The sequence below is a fragment of the Myxine glutinosa genome, chromosome 2 (assembly GCF_964187855.1).
Source record: "Myxine glutinosa chromosome 2, kmMyxGlut1.1, whole genome shotgun sequence".
NCBI classification, from domain to species: domain Eukaryota; kingdom Metazoa; phylum Chordata; class Myxini; order Myxiniformes; family Myxinidae; genus Myxine; species Myxine glutinosa.
This window is the reverse complement of record NC_136262.1, coordinates 77,368,763-77,385,503: the sequence shown is the minus strand read 5'-3', so window position 1 is coordinate 77,385,503 and position 16,741 is coordinate 77,368,763. Positions and strand designations below refer to the sequence as shown.

The 16,741-nt window shown below is 44.5% G+C and overlaps 1 long non-coding RNA gene and 1 pseudogene across 2 annotated transcripts in view; both read left to right on the top strand.

The window, feature by feature from the left end:
* Positions 1–16,741, top strand: part of LOC144891055 (uncharacterized) — a 196,576-nt gene that overhangs the window by 75,547 nt on the left and 104,288 nt on the right. The gene's annotated exons all lie outside the window — the stretch shown is intronic.
* The window catches only part of LOC137422713 (protein myomaker pseudogene), a 95,681-nt pseudogene continuing 93,141 nt past the window's right edge, over positions 14,202–16,741 (top strand). The window contains exon 1 of the transcript XR_013622691.1: positions 14,202–14,236. The product of XR_013622691.1 is annotated as a protein myomaker pseudogene (transcript). The remainder of the gene's footprint in view (positions 14,237–16,741) is intronic.

Genomic DNA, 16,741 nt, shown 5'->3' with positions numbered 1-16,741 from the left:
AGAACCTTTGTTTTTGATTCGGAACTTAATATATCCTTTTAAATCAGAAAATGAAAAGAAATGGCATTGACAAAATTATTGACACCCAAGACTTAATATTTGGTAGCACAGCCTTTGGACAAAATAACTGCAGCCAAGCGCTTCCTATAGCCATGACTGAGATTCCTACACCTCTCTACTGGCAGTTTGGCCTACTCTTCTTGTGCAAACTGCTCCAGTTATTCCAGATTTGAAGGATGCCTTCTTCCAACTGCTGTTTTCATATCTCCCCACAGGTGTTCAATGGGACTTAGATCTCGATGCATTGCTAGCCACTTCAGAACAGTCCAGCGTTTTGTCTTGAACCATTCCTGGGTACTTTTTGAAGTGTGTTTGGGGTCATTTTCCTGCTGCAAGACCCATGACCTTCAACGGAGACTCAGCTTTCTGACACTGTGTTGAACACTGCACTCCAAAATGCCTTGGTACTCTCCTGATTTCATGATTCCATGCACACATTCAAGGCACCCAGTGCTAGAGGCAGCACAGCAACCCCAAAACATCACTGATCCTTCTCCATGTTTGAATGTAGGGAAGGTGTTCTTTTCTTTGAAGGCTTCATTTTGTTTTCTGTAAACATAGAGATGATGTGCTTTACCAAAAAGCTCTATTTCTCCCAGAGGATTTTGGCTTGTCCTGGAGTTTTTGACAAACTCCAGTCAGGCTTTCTTATGTCTCTCTCTCAGCAGTGGGGTCCTCCATAGAACCTCCTTTCATTGAGTTGGCGATGAATGGGGCGAGTTGAAACTGTTGTACCTTGTGTCTGAAGGTGAGCTTGAATCTGTTTCGCTGTTGATCGAGGTGCTTTCTCCACCATTCTAACAATCCTTTGCTGCAATCTTCGATCAGGTTTTCTCTTGCGGCCATGTCCAGGGAAGTTGGCTACAGTGCCATGGGCCTTAATCTTCCTGATAACATTGCGTACGTTGGACACAGGAACATAAAGGTCTCTGGAGATGGACTTGTAGCCTTGAGATTGTCCATAGTTGGCTACAATCTTGTATCTGACCTCCTCAGACAATTCTCTGGTTTTCTTTCTTTTCTCCACACTCATTGCGGTACACACAGTGACACAAAACAGCAGAATGACTCCTTTTCTCTATTCAAACTGATTGAATGAGTGAATGAATGATCGTTTAAGGCCATTTTTCCCCGCTAGGGCGGGGGTTAGCCTTGCAGGCCCCATGACAATCATGGTTCCCTGGTTGAGGCAATGTTTTTATGGCCGGATGCACTTCATGACGCCAACCCTTAATCGCCTCTTATGATGCACAGGGATACGGTGTACCTATTCTAAATCAGGGTACACACCGGGATCATTCATCCCAGCAAGCTGGTACTCAATTTGCCGACCTCGGAAGGATGATAGGCTGAGTCAACCCCCCTGGCGTTAATTCAGCGATCGACCAGAATACAAACTCAGGATCCTAGGATCCCAAGCCTGCACCTTAACTGCTAAGCCAACACCAGGCTTTGAATAAGTGATTTTTTTTATTTTGCAGGCACCTGAACTCACCGCAGGTGAGTTTAATTCCAAAGTAAAGGAGAATCACCTGCTTGAAATCTAATGATTTCTAACGACTTCTCAAAGGTGCCAATAATATTGTCCGGGCCATTTTAGAATTTATGTGTGGAATAAGCTAAGATTTAGTAATTTTCCAGCTTTTTTTTGTTTTGTTCTACTGCAAACCAAAGAAATACATATGTGGATACAAAAATATTTTTTTATTTCAACAATTTTCTGGAATAAATGGTGCATTATTTGAAGAAAGTGCAAGGGTGTCAATATTATTGGTCAATACTGTACCTGTAAATAAATCGAATCGTTAAACGTTTCCTTTCCCTCTGTCCGTGAATGTCTTTTCTTTCATTGGTCCGCCATTGCTCGTAACCAGAGTAGCGATCGGCCGTAACAAAATGAGCATTAGCCCGGCGGGTACCAACGGTTCCTGGGCCGTATAAATTTCCATCCAGGAACAAAAGAAAGTGGTACACTGCCGGAGGGTACGTTCCCCGATTGAAACTGTCATGTGGTAAAGGTAAGCGGTGTTAGATGATTGGACCCTGCTATTGTGCGATGGGCCAATTGGCGTTCATAGTTGCTGGTTCGCAACCTGCCGAAGTACGAATTTATTGACATAACTTATATAAAACTGTCAGATAAACAATATATAAAACTGTGAGAAATAGAGAAACTCCACAATACAAGCAGGGTGCCTCATTTGCATTAAATATACAATCAGAAGAAATTAAAGAAGGAAGTTACGGATGTAGCTTCAGGACCATCTTTTATTTTCAACAAGCTTTCGGCCAAATAGAAATTTAAATATAATTTTTTGGCCGAATAAAAAAAAAAATCCAGAGTAAGATGCATCTGCTAAACAAAAACGGCAGAAAAAACCTCTCTCTACCAATTAGAAACACACTTCCTTGAAAGATACTGTTGCGGATCTCCGACGTCGGCTCTCCCCTTATCAAGAGGGGGTTAATCCCCTTGTCCGTTATTCTGGCCGACGCGACCCGAAGTTATCACTTTCCTTCCGGTCGGTGGTAAATAGGGTTGTTGGTCGAGTTTTAGTCCTATTACCTAAGTACTACCACCGACCGTGAAGCAAGGGAATAACTCCCGCTCGAATCACGGATATCAGGTGGAAACGCTGAGCGGATAGCGATCCGCGATCCGAGCTGTTAACAATGGCTAACCCGATTCTAAGCGGTTCCTAATCGTGCCACATTTACCCAATGGAGAAAAGACTAGGACGATCGGATTAAGGAGAAACCAGAAAGAACAAGTAATTTATTAACAATGTACAAGAAAGAAGAGGAAACGAAAGAATGTACAAGAAAGAAAGAGGAAGGAAAAGTACACAGGGCAGCCTTAATGAGAGAACAATTAACTACAGTCTTATTCTATTCCCTTGGACTCGGGCACGCTCGCTCTCAGATTCGGTCTCAGACTCCAGACTCATGCGGGGATGCAGATGGTAGGGTGGAAGGTCCGGCGATGGTGTCCAGGCCCCGGTCCTCGACCCGTACCAGGCGATGAAACCCGGCAGGCAGCTCTCCGTGTAGCGTAGCGCGAGTGAACAATTGTCGTGATGGGGAAAGGTAAGCTTGGGCTATCGGCGTATGTAATTTGTGTACTGGCGCTTTTGTACTCGCGCTACCGGTCTTACTCGCTCCAAGCGCCCCCTCCCCTATGTCCTGCACACTGCAGTTCTCAGTAATGCGTGCCGCGCGCTCGCCCAGTCAGCCCTCTCGTGAAGCGCAATTCCTTCCAGACCTTTCAATACCAATCTTGGCTTCAGTCCTTTCGCAATGAGCGCTGCTCCGTAAGTTCTTATCACACTGCACCTTCCTCACGAATCCTTTGCAATCAGCGCCAGCGAGTCCTTCCAAATCCTTTCAACCACGATAAGTCCTTTCTGCACAGTCCTGTTGAGGGCTTTTCGTGCGCACTTTTATAACCAAGCCAGCGAACGCTCTCGGAGCCCAAAACCACGCCCTGTCAGGCGACCTCACCTCAGCCCTGGTTGGCTGGTGTTGGCTTACTGGCCCTGCCTTGATGGCTGGTTGACGTGGCCGCACCTTCATCCTGGTGCTCCGCCCCCTTTACGGGCCTTACCTCGTGGGTTTCTGGACTGGTTTGAGCAGAAGCCCAGCGAGGTTGCGAACGCTGCTGGCAAAGGCGCGCACCAAATTGGGAGGGCCATGGGGCACAGACTGGGGAGCGCTTAATGGTGTCGCTTGGAAGTGAGGCTGCCAAAATGAATGGAAGGGCCTACTCTTATTTGTTTGACACAACGCAGATGCAACTAGTGGGAATGGCCTTATCTAAACACATACTAAGAAATAACTGACGTCCTATGGTGACCTACGTGTTGCTTGTAGGGGTGCACCTATGGGGTGCTACCTTTAACCTTTAATGATGTGATATTTACAAGTGTGGGTTCTCAAAATCGCAACAATACTATGATCCTCACTCTGCGAAAGACGCAATAAACCAAGCAAAACACATATCTATACCAGACCTTCTGACTTACAAACCCAAACCTGCAACTAACCATGCACCACTGGTAACCACCTACTTCCTTACCTCATCTCAATTGCCAAATATTTTGAATAAGGCCCTTCCTCTCCTCCATCAGTCAGAAACACTCTGCACCACATTTCCTCAACCTCCACTGACATAATTTTGACGTGGTCGGACACTCGGGGACCTTTTCGTAAAAGCAAAGCACCCACACGCCCACAGCAAAAAAATTTTTAAAATCCCAGGATTCCATAAATGCACAGCAAACAAATGCATTATCCACGCGCATTTATTCGAAGGAAACAAATGCCGCAGTTCTAGCACCGGATAAAAGTTCCCCATCACCATCTATATGGACTGTAAATCTACATGGGTCATCTACCTAATCACTTGTAAAAAGTGTATCAAACAATATGTTGGAAAAAATGAGAACACACTCTACACACGCTTTAATAACACATGGTCAGAGATCAATTCAATATTTTTTAATACATACACACACACATATACATACTGTATATATGTCAAGCACCTGACTTGATGAGGCAGCAGAGCACAACTCGAGTCCCATCACAGCACTCTCTGTACGACCTGTTAGCAATAAGTGGCATCTGCTACACAAAAACATTGTCTCTGCCCTGCTGATCACCAGTTTGGAGGTTTGCAGTCAGAATTATAAATTAAAAGAAAGGAGCACAATGACCCTAGATGTGACATGACACATGTCATGCACGTGAGTTATGCCGACACATCACCTCGAAGCTAGGATTGTGTCTGTGTGACACTCAGTTCTTTACAGATTGAGATTTAAACCTTTATGTTCATGATGGAATGAAAACGGAGCCGCCGATCCAAATTTTGCTCTTAATATGAGCTCGTCAGGACCATAAAGGTATAAATTGGAGGTCATAAGTTTTACGTTTCATTTTATCGTGCATAATAAATGTACGAGTAAATTATTAAAATTTCCTTTCCGTTCCACGTTAAATATTTTGTTTCTGCGTGTGAACCATCCCTATCCCTATGTGTGAACGTCTGCTTATTCGGTTGTGCCTCATGGACAGCCTAAGGAAGTGACTTAGAGAGGGAAGAGGGAGTCCATGAGGGGTAACTTTTCACGACAAAAAACATGGGCGCATCAGATTTAGACTAGGGGCATGCCCAAGGGGCGTGGCAGCAGGGCGTGCCCAAGGGGTGTGGCTTCCTCTGACTATAAATTGGCTATGCACCTTGTGGAAGAACAAAAAATGTAGTTATCATGAGGTGCTGAAAGAATATTGTGTTACTTAACAGAAGGGTATAATAAACAGAATATAAAAAATAAATTGCATGACTGACTTTATTTTCCGGGCAACGCCGGGTAACTCTGCTAGTTTATACATAAACTGAAGTTAGTGAATGGTCTCATGTACATATTTTTAAGTAGGTACACTAGATATGAGAGGTAAATTAATTTTTGCTGGGAACAAAGAAATTTTTTTTTCGCTCTATGTAGTTGACAAATAAAAACTTGAGTTGAACAGCTTTTCAGGACATACACTGTAATAAATGAAGCCCTGTTGGCTGTGTCTTCATTGATAGCTTGTCCTCCAAGGTTCATAAGTAAATGTGGATTTGACACAAGCCTTCAGACTTGAGACCTACTTTTGTCCTGAAAGAGTTGAGACTTAGCTCAAGGGACTTGTTGACATATCTGCTACTGCATGCAGTGGTCAGTGATTGCACGCGATGAAAAGGTATTCGTATCTGTGGTGGTAGTCGTGGTACTAGTAGTGTTAGTACTAGTAGTAATTGTAGAAGTGTTGCATCAACATGCATTTTTGTCGTTCTGCATATATGCGGCTTCTTATTTTGCAATAAAAGCACCACTAATGCTATATCTTCCGATACCATTATGTACCTTTTTTGAAAATGCGGAATAAATTAATCCATATCAGAGAGTACGCTAGTACTCTCTATGTAGGGATGGCGCGGAAAAAAATGTCGCTCCAATCTGCTACAAACAAAACTAAAGTTGGATTATCTTCTTTAAAAACTCACTTAGGCTACATATGAGAGCCTACCTGGTCTGTTCAGCTGATTGTCGAGGCAGGGATCACTTTTCAGTTCTCCAGACCAAGGAAAAAGCGAAAAAATGAGATTGGTCAAACCCGGGAATTCATCTTCTTGTTCATAATAATAATAATAACAACAATAATAATAATAATCTTCTTCAGACGGCATATTTCCGATGTGCCTCTGTCAATGGCAATGATTCTGCTACCATTCGACAGAGTTTTACTTCCTGCAACATCCTTTGGTATTATAATTGTAATAACTTGTGTTACGTGGTCCTCCCTGTGACCACCTGGTCTCGGTGACCCCCGGACCTTGAGAGGAACCCCGCCAGAAAGATATATGATTTATACGCTTTCGTAATGCACTCAATACTAATTAAACCCTCCGGTGGACCAACGAAGGAAACAATCCAAATCAATAAGGAAATCACACCAAGGATCCGGATCAATCAATCATATATTCACCCCTGGGTGGAATCATCAACAACACAATACTTCAACGCTCAGTATGAATATTCCAACAATATTTCTAAGATGGCCATCTTATATATTTCCCCCCTTTCCCCCACTCACGGCACCCTCAATAGTCACTGTCCCTCACAATGTCTCTGGGCCCCCCCAGACCAAGGTGAAGGTCGACTTCTCCGCACACGGGCGGTTGAACGGACCCCTGGCTGACGTGCTCCAAACGTGCACGTCCCGTACCGGGAACGGTTGCTGCAGTGGACACCTCCTCGAGACGCCACCGGGGTCGGAGCCCGTTATCGCGGCCTCTGGGCTGTGAACGGCTCGCAAAGCTTGCGAGGCCCAAGGTGCGAACCGTACACGCCCTCGTAGGCGTCGAGGCGAACAGTGCCGAACGCTTGGTTGATTGGTTCCTTCCAGGAACCCACGGCAACTTGACACGTAACAGGCAATCACCCCGCGCAGGTAACTCCTCTTGCCAGATGGGCTTTTCAAACTCAGCGTTCCAAAGCAGGTAAAGATCGACTCGGCTCGCGTCGGAGCTGCTCGAAGATCAAAATGGCCGCCCCTCTCTCCAGACCTTGTCTTCCCTTTTTTCTTCCGGTTCACGATCCCGTTTCCGGTCTCGTTGGTACCAGGAGCGCTTCTAACCATTTAACCACAACAACCTTTAATAGAATAAACATTAATAAGAAATGACCTGAATAGTAATTCACATAAATCCAGAATTCGTAACACTCCCCCCCTTCAAGAAAGAAAGTTTGAACACCACGAAAACTTTCTTTGCAGGCCAACTTTGATAAACAAACAAGATATCTCACCCCCCAAAATTATCAGTTCCCCCGGGCACAATTATCACATCTCAAAAATAAAGCAACAAAATTTCACGAAACCCCCAGAGATTCTAAGGTAATTCACTCTGGACCAAGCGTCAACAACTTCTAGTTTCTCTTGAATGCCGGTTAAGGGGTGGTGACCAAAGCCCCAAAGTTAAACAACTCGATAGCACTTTTTCGGGAGGCCAAGCTGAGTATTCACTACATGGACGCCTTAAGGAATGTGGAGTTCACGGTTAGTCCGGGGAGGAAAGTTCATTACATGGACGCCTTTAAGAACGTGGAGTTCATGGTTAGTCCGTGCAGGAAAGTTCACTACCTGGACGCCTTTAAGAACGTGGCGTTCACGGTTAGTCCGTGTAGGAGCCCAGGCTCGGCGGCTCCGCCGTATATAGTGCTTCAACTTCTCCGGACTCCTAACAGTTACGGTGGGACCACTTGTCCCAGTAGTCACCTGACTGGCGGTCTCCGTCTCGGCCAGTGCTCTGACAAAATCATTCTTTCGGGAGATGCCGTAACTCTGGGAGCCTCCATAGTAATATCGGCTGCTGCCAACACCAAAACTACCGCCAAGTTGTCCTCTTCTGTAGACCTCTCGACGCCTACGAAATGCCTTCCCTACTGTTATGGTCCGACCCTCCAAATCCTTACCATTCCAATTCTTCTCTGCCTCTCTGGCGTCTTTTGTGCTTGCAAACGTGACAAAGCCGAACCCTCTTGACTGTTGCATTTCCCTGTCTTCTACCAACCGCACTTCCACCAGCAGCCCATATCTGTTGAAGACAGAGGTCAGAACTTCTTCCTCTCTTTTGAAGTTCAGTTCCCCTACAAATAACTTGGTACTTTTGTCGCCATCCCGAGCTGGTGTGGTGTTATTTTCCCTGCTGGGCTCTTTACCAACCCTCGGGTTACCATAAACATGACCCCCGGCCAAATCATTCCCGATAACCACAGATACTCCCTCTACAGGAAGCATGGCTTGTAAACCGATGGTGACCGGTCCTGACACCAAATCGGATTCCAAATGGATGACATGAAGTGGGGCACTAACACAGCCACCGATCCCTTGTAACCGAACACTATCACCCGTTGCTGTACTCTTTGACAATGGCAAAATGCCTTCAAGCATTAAGGATTGATGGGCTCCTGTGTCCCTCAATACCCTAACAGGTCTTGGGTTAGTCAAGTCTCCCTCTAGTGAGACAAACCCCTCATAAATAAATGGTTGGTAACTCTTCTGTGGGCGATTTCTTCAGTTTGCCATCGCATTCGGAGTTGTACTAGTCGGACTCCGCTCTGGGTTTTCCCTTTTCATGAGGTAACAACTCGACATCAAGTGTCCAGGTTTCTTGCAAAAAGCGCATGTAGGCCTTGGGGAAAAGCTTGTGGTCTGCCTCGGCCCCCCCGGAAAATAAGTTTGTCTTGGGCCCGTAGCCCCCTGATTTCGAACAGTTGGGGTATCAGAGTTGTCCCCATAATCATCTCGAGGCCGCCGCCATGCATTGTCATTCTCCGCACCGGGTGTTCCATAACTCCCCTGCTGAAGTCTAGGCGAGGAGTTAGGTTTGTGGACCCCTATCCGGTGTGTTAAAGCATAATCATCTGCCATGGTGGCTGCGTCCCACAACTTTGGTACTTTCTTTTCCTGCAGGTACACTTTGATGTCCTCGTGGACACACTGTTGAAATTCCTCCACCAGGATCAAGTCACGCAATGCTTCGAAGTCTTTCCCAACTACTTTTGACTCACACCACCGATCAAACATGTTTTCTTTCACTCTGGCAAACTCCACATGGGTCTCACTCTCCCTCTTCCTGGCATTCCTGAATTTTTGCCGGTAAGCTTCAGGAACCAACTCATAGGCTTTGAGAATGTGCTTCTTCAATACCTCATAATCTGCACATTGGTCCATTTGTAGCGCCGAATAAATATATTGAGCTTTACCCACCAGCACACTTTGCACTAGTATGGTCCAGGCCTCCTCCGGCCAGTTTAACTGTCGAGCCACTTTCTCAAAGTGTGGAAAAAATTTAGCGACTTCCTTTTCACTGAAGGGTGGAACCAGCCTCACATGTCTGCCCACATCCCAGGTGTTCTGGCTAGGTGTCGGCCCCGTCAGCAAGGGTGGTACCTCTCCCCGTTCTCTCATTAAATCCAGCTCCTTGCATTTAATTTCTTGCTGAAGCTCCATGTCACGTTCCTTTAACTCCCTTTCGGCTTTTCTCTCCTCTGCTTCGAGTTCCCTTGCAGCTCTCCTCTCCTCTGTTTTTCTCCCTTCTAACCTTTCCTGGAGTTCTCGTTCCACTCTCCTTTCCTCTGCTTGTTTCTCTTCTCTCCTCTCTTCTGCTTTCCTTTCCCCTTATGCTCTTTCTTTTTCTGCTTTCCTTTCTTCTATTTTCATCCATTTCTAACGTTTCCTGGAGTTCTCGTTCCACTCTCCTTTCCTCTGCTTGTTTCTCTTCTCTCCTCTCTTCTGCTTTCTTCCCTCTTCTTTGATCCGTTCCTGGCTCCGTAATTGCAACTCCAGTTTCCGGAGCTCAACGTCTTCTGGTTCTTCGGGTAGCCACTGCCAGGCTAACTCGTCCCATGTTCCTAATCCCACCATAGATTGTATCACCGCGGTCTGCAACTCCGCCTTCCTCAAATTAGTTCGGACCTCCAAGTTAAAATGTTTGGCCAATTTCAAGAGGTCCGATTTTAGTAACTCTCGGAACTGTGCCTCACTCGGGGTTACCGCAAAGCTCTGTGCCACAAACGCCATGGTGACTATCGTTAACACCTATTAACCTTCACCCAAGACTTTACCACAATTTCCCAAAAATTTACCAATTAATAATTAATTAATTAATTTTAATTAAGAAAAATTTATTTTATTATTTTATACAATTTTAGATCCCGGAATTCAATTTGACGAGCCCCCAATTCTGTTACGTGGTCCTCCTTGTGACCGCCTGGTCTCGGTGACCCCCGGACCTTGAGAGGAACCCCGCCAGAAAAATATATGATTTATATGTTTTCGTAACGCACTCAATACTAATTAAACCCTCCGGTGGACCAACGAAGGAAACAATCCAAATCAATAAGGAAATCACACCAAGGATCTGGATCAATCAATCATATATTCACCCCTGGGTGGAATCATCCACAACACAATACTTCAACGCTCAGTATGAATATTCCAACAATATTTCTAAGATGGCCATCTGATATATTTCCCCCATTTCCCCCACTCACGGCACCCTCAATAGTCACTGACCCTCACAATGTCTCTGGGCCCCTCCAGACCAAGGTGAAGGTCGACTTCTCCGCACACGGGCGGTTGAACGGACCCCTGGCCGACGTGCTCCAAACGTGCACGTCCCGTACCAGGAACGGCTGCTGCAGCGGACACCTCCTCGAGACGCCACCGGCGTCGGAGCCCGTGATCGCGGCCTCTGGGCTGTGAACGGCTCGCAAAGCGCGCGAGGCCCAAGGTGCGACCCGTACATGCACTCGTAGGCGTCGAGGCGAACCGTGCCGGACGCTTGGTTCCTTCCAGGAACCCACGGCAACCTGACACGTAACAGGCAATCACCCCGCGCAGGTATCTCCTCTCGCCAGACGGGCTTTCCAAACTCAGCGTTCCAAAGCAGGTAAAGATCGACTCGGCTCGTGTCGGAGCTGCTCGAAGATCAAAATGGCCGCCCCTCTCTCCCGACCTTGTCTTCCCTTTTTTCTTCCGGTTCACGATCCCGTTTCTGGTCTCGTTGGTACCAGGAGCGCTTCTAACCATTTAACCACAACAACCTTTAATAGAATAAACATTAATAAGAAATGACCTGAATAGTAATTCACATAAATCCGGAATTCGTAACACTTGAAAGGATTCCACAAAAAGTACGTCAAACTACATTCCTTTGTCAAATAATTAATAGGACTGGGTAGGCGTGGCTATGACTGTCAATCAGCTTGATGGGGGCAGAGCCGCTAGACACATTTGCCTCATTGTCGGCGTTATGCGTGATGTTACGTGGCATCAAATATCAGCAGAAATATCATGTCTCTGGAAATGCCTTGTTTTTCAGTTACATTTATGAAAATAAAGTAATGGTGAGGTACTAGTGCTACACACGGGACACATGATCACGCACCCTCTCGTCGCGGGTCAAGGCAAAATCAAACCACGTGATGAATAACCCATTTCGAGTCACGGTTTCTCAACGCCAGATTCGATACGTCGGCGCATCACTGATGCCGTGTGTGTGTGTGTGTGTGTGTGTGTGTGTGTGTGTGTGTGTGTGTGTGTGTGTGTGTGTGTGTGTGTGTGTGTGTGTGTCAGTGTCAGTGTCAGTGTCAGTGTCATACTTTTTCACGTCTATTCATTAATTACGTACTATTCAAATGTACCGGTACCTTTGAACCCTTTAGACTGCTTTGACCTTGGAAGACCCTTTAACACTTGAGACCCAAAAAACCCTCGAGGACCCAAAAGACCCAAATGACTCAAAAGTCCCCGAGGACCCAAATCACCCAAAAGTCCCCGAGGACCCAAAAGTCCTTGATGACCCAAAATACCTACATGACCCAAAAGTTTTTGAGGACCCTAAACTCGCAGATGACCCAAAAGTCCTTGATGACCCAAAAGACCCAGATCACCCAAAAGTCCCCAAGGACCCAAAAGTCCTTGATGACCCAAATGACCAAAAAGTCCTGATGACCTAAAAGTCCCCGAGAACCAAAAAGACCCAGATGACCTGATGACTCAAAAGTCCCCGAACACCCAAAAGTCCCCAAAGACCCAAAAGTCCCCGAAGATCCAAAAGTCCCCAATTAAAATTTGGTCCTATGGACCAACAGGCCCCCTAGTTTAATAAATATTTGAACTGACATTAAGTATTCCTTTCATCATTGTTTTGGCATACTGCATCGACTGGAGTGGTCAATGGTCAATTAATTAATATTTAAATATTAAAATCCTAGTTTCCTTATGTCTATGCCCTATTAGTATGACCTATGGCTACTGGGGTTGGGGGATTTGGGAGAGGGAGGTGGAAGCAGCGGGTGGAGGGGGAACAATTATGTTATTTAAAAAAATATATATATGCCAGACACCCTCAGTACACCACTGGTGAGCAGGTCTATAAAGTTTGCACTGCAACATTTGTAAATCAGTTGTAGAACATCGACTCAAATAGTATAATAATTATTCAGACAGTGTATTTCTCAGCTAGGCCTCTCTCAAAGGCAATGACCTGGAGTTTTACTTGGTGCAGAATCCTGTGCTATAATTTGTTTCTCCAGTTTATTTCTCGAGTTAAATATTTACAGATACTCTCTGAGAGTGTGTTCTCTCGTACTCAACCGACGCCATCGTAGTTTGGCAAGGCCACGCCCTTCCCCACGCCTACTCGATCAACCCTGCACCTTGCTATGCGCATGCACAGATAAGAAAGCATGTCACGTGTACAGTGTGCTTGACTAACGTCTTTCTGATGATTTATAGTGACTGTATTTTTGGCTGGTGAGAATCTACCCAAGTATTACCCAAGGTCTTCTGATTTCTCAGAACCAGGATTTGGATACTACAGATAAATACTTATATCTTGTCTTGATAAAGTTCTTCATTGAAGTTAATTTTACAAAACTATTATCAGAGAGTGCGTTGGCACTGTCGACTCTACATACTCTACCTAACGAAGGGATGACATGGATAAAAAAAAATGTCGGCCCCACCCACTGATACAAAACAAAAGGTGGAGTACCTCTTCGTACTCTCGTAGTAGTTCATCGAGGACATTTGCATTTTGAGTGTATAATAGCCGGCGAAGCCGGTGTTGTCAATAAACGAGTACGTATTATGTTGAAAACCTGATTATGCCTTGGCTCGAGAATCCGAAGCGCAGTGGATGCAGCCATCTTGCGGAGGCGGAAGTATGCATAACAAATTTAAAACGTTCATTAGGAGTTTCTTTCACCCGTCGTCGTTTGATTCACAATCTTATGCACCTCCGATGTATTAATAAAATAATTTAAGACCAACATCGGCCCGCACGAGCCTGGTTATCTTCAACAAAACGCGTCACCAAACACCGGACCCAATGAGAGTCGAGCATTTGCAAAAATATTTCTAAAATGAAAGTGCTCACTGGATGGAGTGCTGGAGACAGCCATCGACCGGATGCGGAAGTTTGCATAAAACAATTGCGAAAAAGTTCAATATGAGTTTGTTTCACCCGTCGTTCTTTGATTCACAATCTCATGAAACCTCTCATTAGTAATTAAAATACGTTAAGACCAACCTCGTTATCTTCAACGAAAATCGTCATCAAACACCAGAACCAATGAGATTCGAGCATTTAAAAAAATATTATTACGCGTTTCGGACGGTGAAAATGGCGTCAAATATTCTAACATTGACGAATAATTATTTTTTAGAAATCTCGCGGCCATATGGGATAGTTTTTCACGGCCAGAAATACGGTATAAGCGGTTTACATATTTAGTTTAGAAATACGGATAGTTTTTCACGGCCAGAAATATCCGAAGTTGAGACGGAATTCACCGAATTAATCACTGCAAGCTAACTTCTTCTGGTGGACGAAGCCGCCGTGCCCGGAGAGTCAGAGAACCAGCCCTGGCGCCTGACAGCGACTGAAGTTAGAAGACTACACACTTACTGTGAAAACGTATGTTAAGCCCAGTTAAAAATAGGCCTTAAGCTAGCACATCGTATAGTTACTTCCTTAAGCTTCTTGTGACATTTATTGTATGTAGGTATTGCCATTGGGGAGGACTGTCTGCTCTTCTCTTTTACCAAGTCTTACCAGGTACGGTACCTACTACACCTACCTACTACCAACTACCTACCTACTACCAACTACCTACCTATCTACTACCAACTACCTACCTACCTACTACCAACTACCTAACCTACTGATGCCATGGTGATGGGTAAAATAGTGGCAAGAGGTTTTGGCTTCGCCGGCTCATTGCGGCTTTGCAGTCGGTACTAGTAAGTTTTATTGACACCAAGTGAACAAAACAGTAAAAACCATGAGAGTGACTCACGTGCAGCCATGCACAAATTCCTCAAGAGGTTCCGCCCCTCCCCTCTGTCCCCAACCTATTGGTTAGAGGGAAACCTTCAAACCACACCAGTTATTTTGGCATTTCTAAGTGCAGGTCCTTGTGTGGCATGAGGCTGGATGAAGACATTACTCTTTGAGAAACGAGCAATAAGACAGAGCTGCAAGATACAGTCAGGGTTACGTAAGACAATATAGGAACACATGTGCAGTTTTTGACTTTGCTGACTAAGATATCTTGGCACTTTTGCTCCAAGATTGGGTATCCTCTGAGTACCGTACCATTGTGTTATTCCACATTGCAAAAAATTACAGAAACAAGTGAATAAAAAAATTTATGCTAAATTAAAAAGGCAATGTAGGGATGACAAAGTACAGTCTAAAAAAGGTCCTAAACAAGATAGGGATGATGTTGGTTTTGAGAGTAACTAAGAGTATTGCCATCAACATCCCGACATCACTAACATCACATAATAATCCCTACATCACTGCCTCCAGACTATTGTCTCGGGCTAGGCCGAGCTAAAAGTATTAGAAGCTCCTATATTTCATTTCTGCAAAAGTATAAGAAGCTCCTGTATAATTTCAGGGACTTCTTGCAGCTTCAGTTTTCTTTCCTACTTTTCTTTTTTTATCAACTTAGAGTAACCAATCACAAATGGAGATCATTATAGCATACTGTTATAAGAGATGTCCATGCAGTTTGTAAGAAGTTGATGATCATGTACTGATATTATAACATTGTACTTGGGCTGCTAATTTGTAGTCTCATTATGTGGCTACACTACAAGAGTAATCAAGTACTGTGGTAACCAGTGAAGTGTTTGTAGAAGCTTGAAGCAGTAATTGATGAAGTGTAAATGAGGCAGTGATGTAGGGATTGTTATGTGATGGCAATACCGTTAGCTACTCTCAAAACCAACATCATCTCTATCTTGTTTAGGACCTTTTTTAGACTGTAGTTTGTCATCCCTACATTGCCATTTTAATTTAGCATAATTTTTTTATTTACTTGTTGTATAATATTCTTTTTCAAAGCTCATCCCGGGCCCTTCAACAATATAATTTTCATATTTTGGGGAGTATTCTAAAAATGTATTCTATAAAGACAATTTATTCGGCTGTCCTATATGATGGTATTTACATACCCAAACAAATAAACGTTCATCATTAAAATTTGAACTGCTTTGTCCCATAAATCTAAAACTGACGAATGTTTACCTTTTGTTCACTTTCGTCCCCCCCTGAATTTGCATCAATATACTTTGTTATAAAGACACAGGAAAATAGTTAATAATATAAAAACATACAAATCCATTAGTGCCCAGAGAGTTCAATTTGAGTGCGGCTTAATTTTTTCCCTTTCACATGTTGGTCCTATTTAAATCCTGTTTCATCACTGCTCGAAGCGCCTTTTCATTTTTAAATCGCAAATTGCAACTCACAGATGGTGCTTCGTGAATATTTCATCAGTTTTACACTCCGTCCCCACAGGCAATCATCATGTCTGGACGCTATGTGTGCGGTGTTTTATAGATTCATAAAAAGAGGATTGCGAAGACAATGACAAATGTGAGCGTAAAATGGTAATGGGCTCCACCGGGGTGTTCGACTCCGAGCTGCGTGATGGTTCCTGCGAGGGAAGCTCTGGGCGGTTGCACTTGGACAATTTTAGACCACTATCGGCCTGCCATCTGCATGCAACTCTTGCTTGTTCTCATGCAACACACTTTATAATTTACTCCTTCCGGTCATGAACCATTACGCCACGCGCCGTACTCGAATCGCCCGTACTACATAATTGATGTAACGCACGTGAACATGCACTTGCACACACTAACTTAGTGAGACTTGAAGGGTTATCGTATATTACAAGGTAGGCACTCGGAACCGCCACTCGTAAGGGTTTGCATTTCCACTTGTACATCTGGTTCAGACGATTTTCATCCATTATCAGCTCTGGACAAATTGGTAGATATGCGACTCATGTCCGACTTGACGATGGCTGCTAGAACAAAGTTCCCAAACTTTGGGGAATCCCGGCCCCCCAAAGGGGATGATTCGGCCACTTATAGGGGGGCGATGGGACCCTGTCTGGACTTTATTTTGAAAATGGTCCTTGATATTGTTATGGGGTCGCCGTAAGGGCGAAATGGATAAGAGTTAACTTTAAACATGAAAAAGGAATTTATTTCTCGACGTTCAAATTCCATGTTTAAGATTGAATTTAGGAGAAGTTAAACTTCA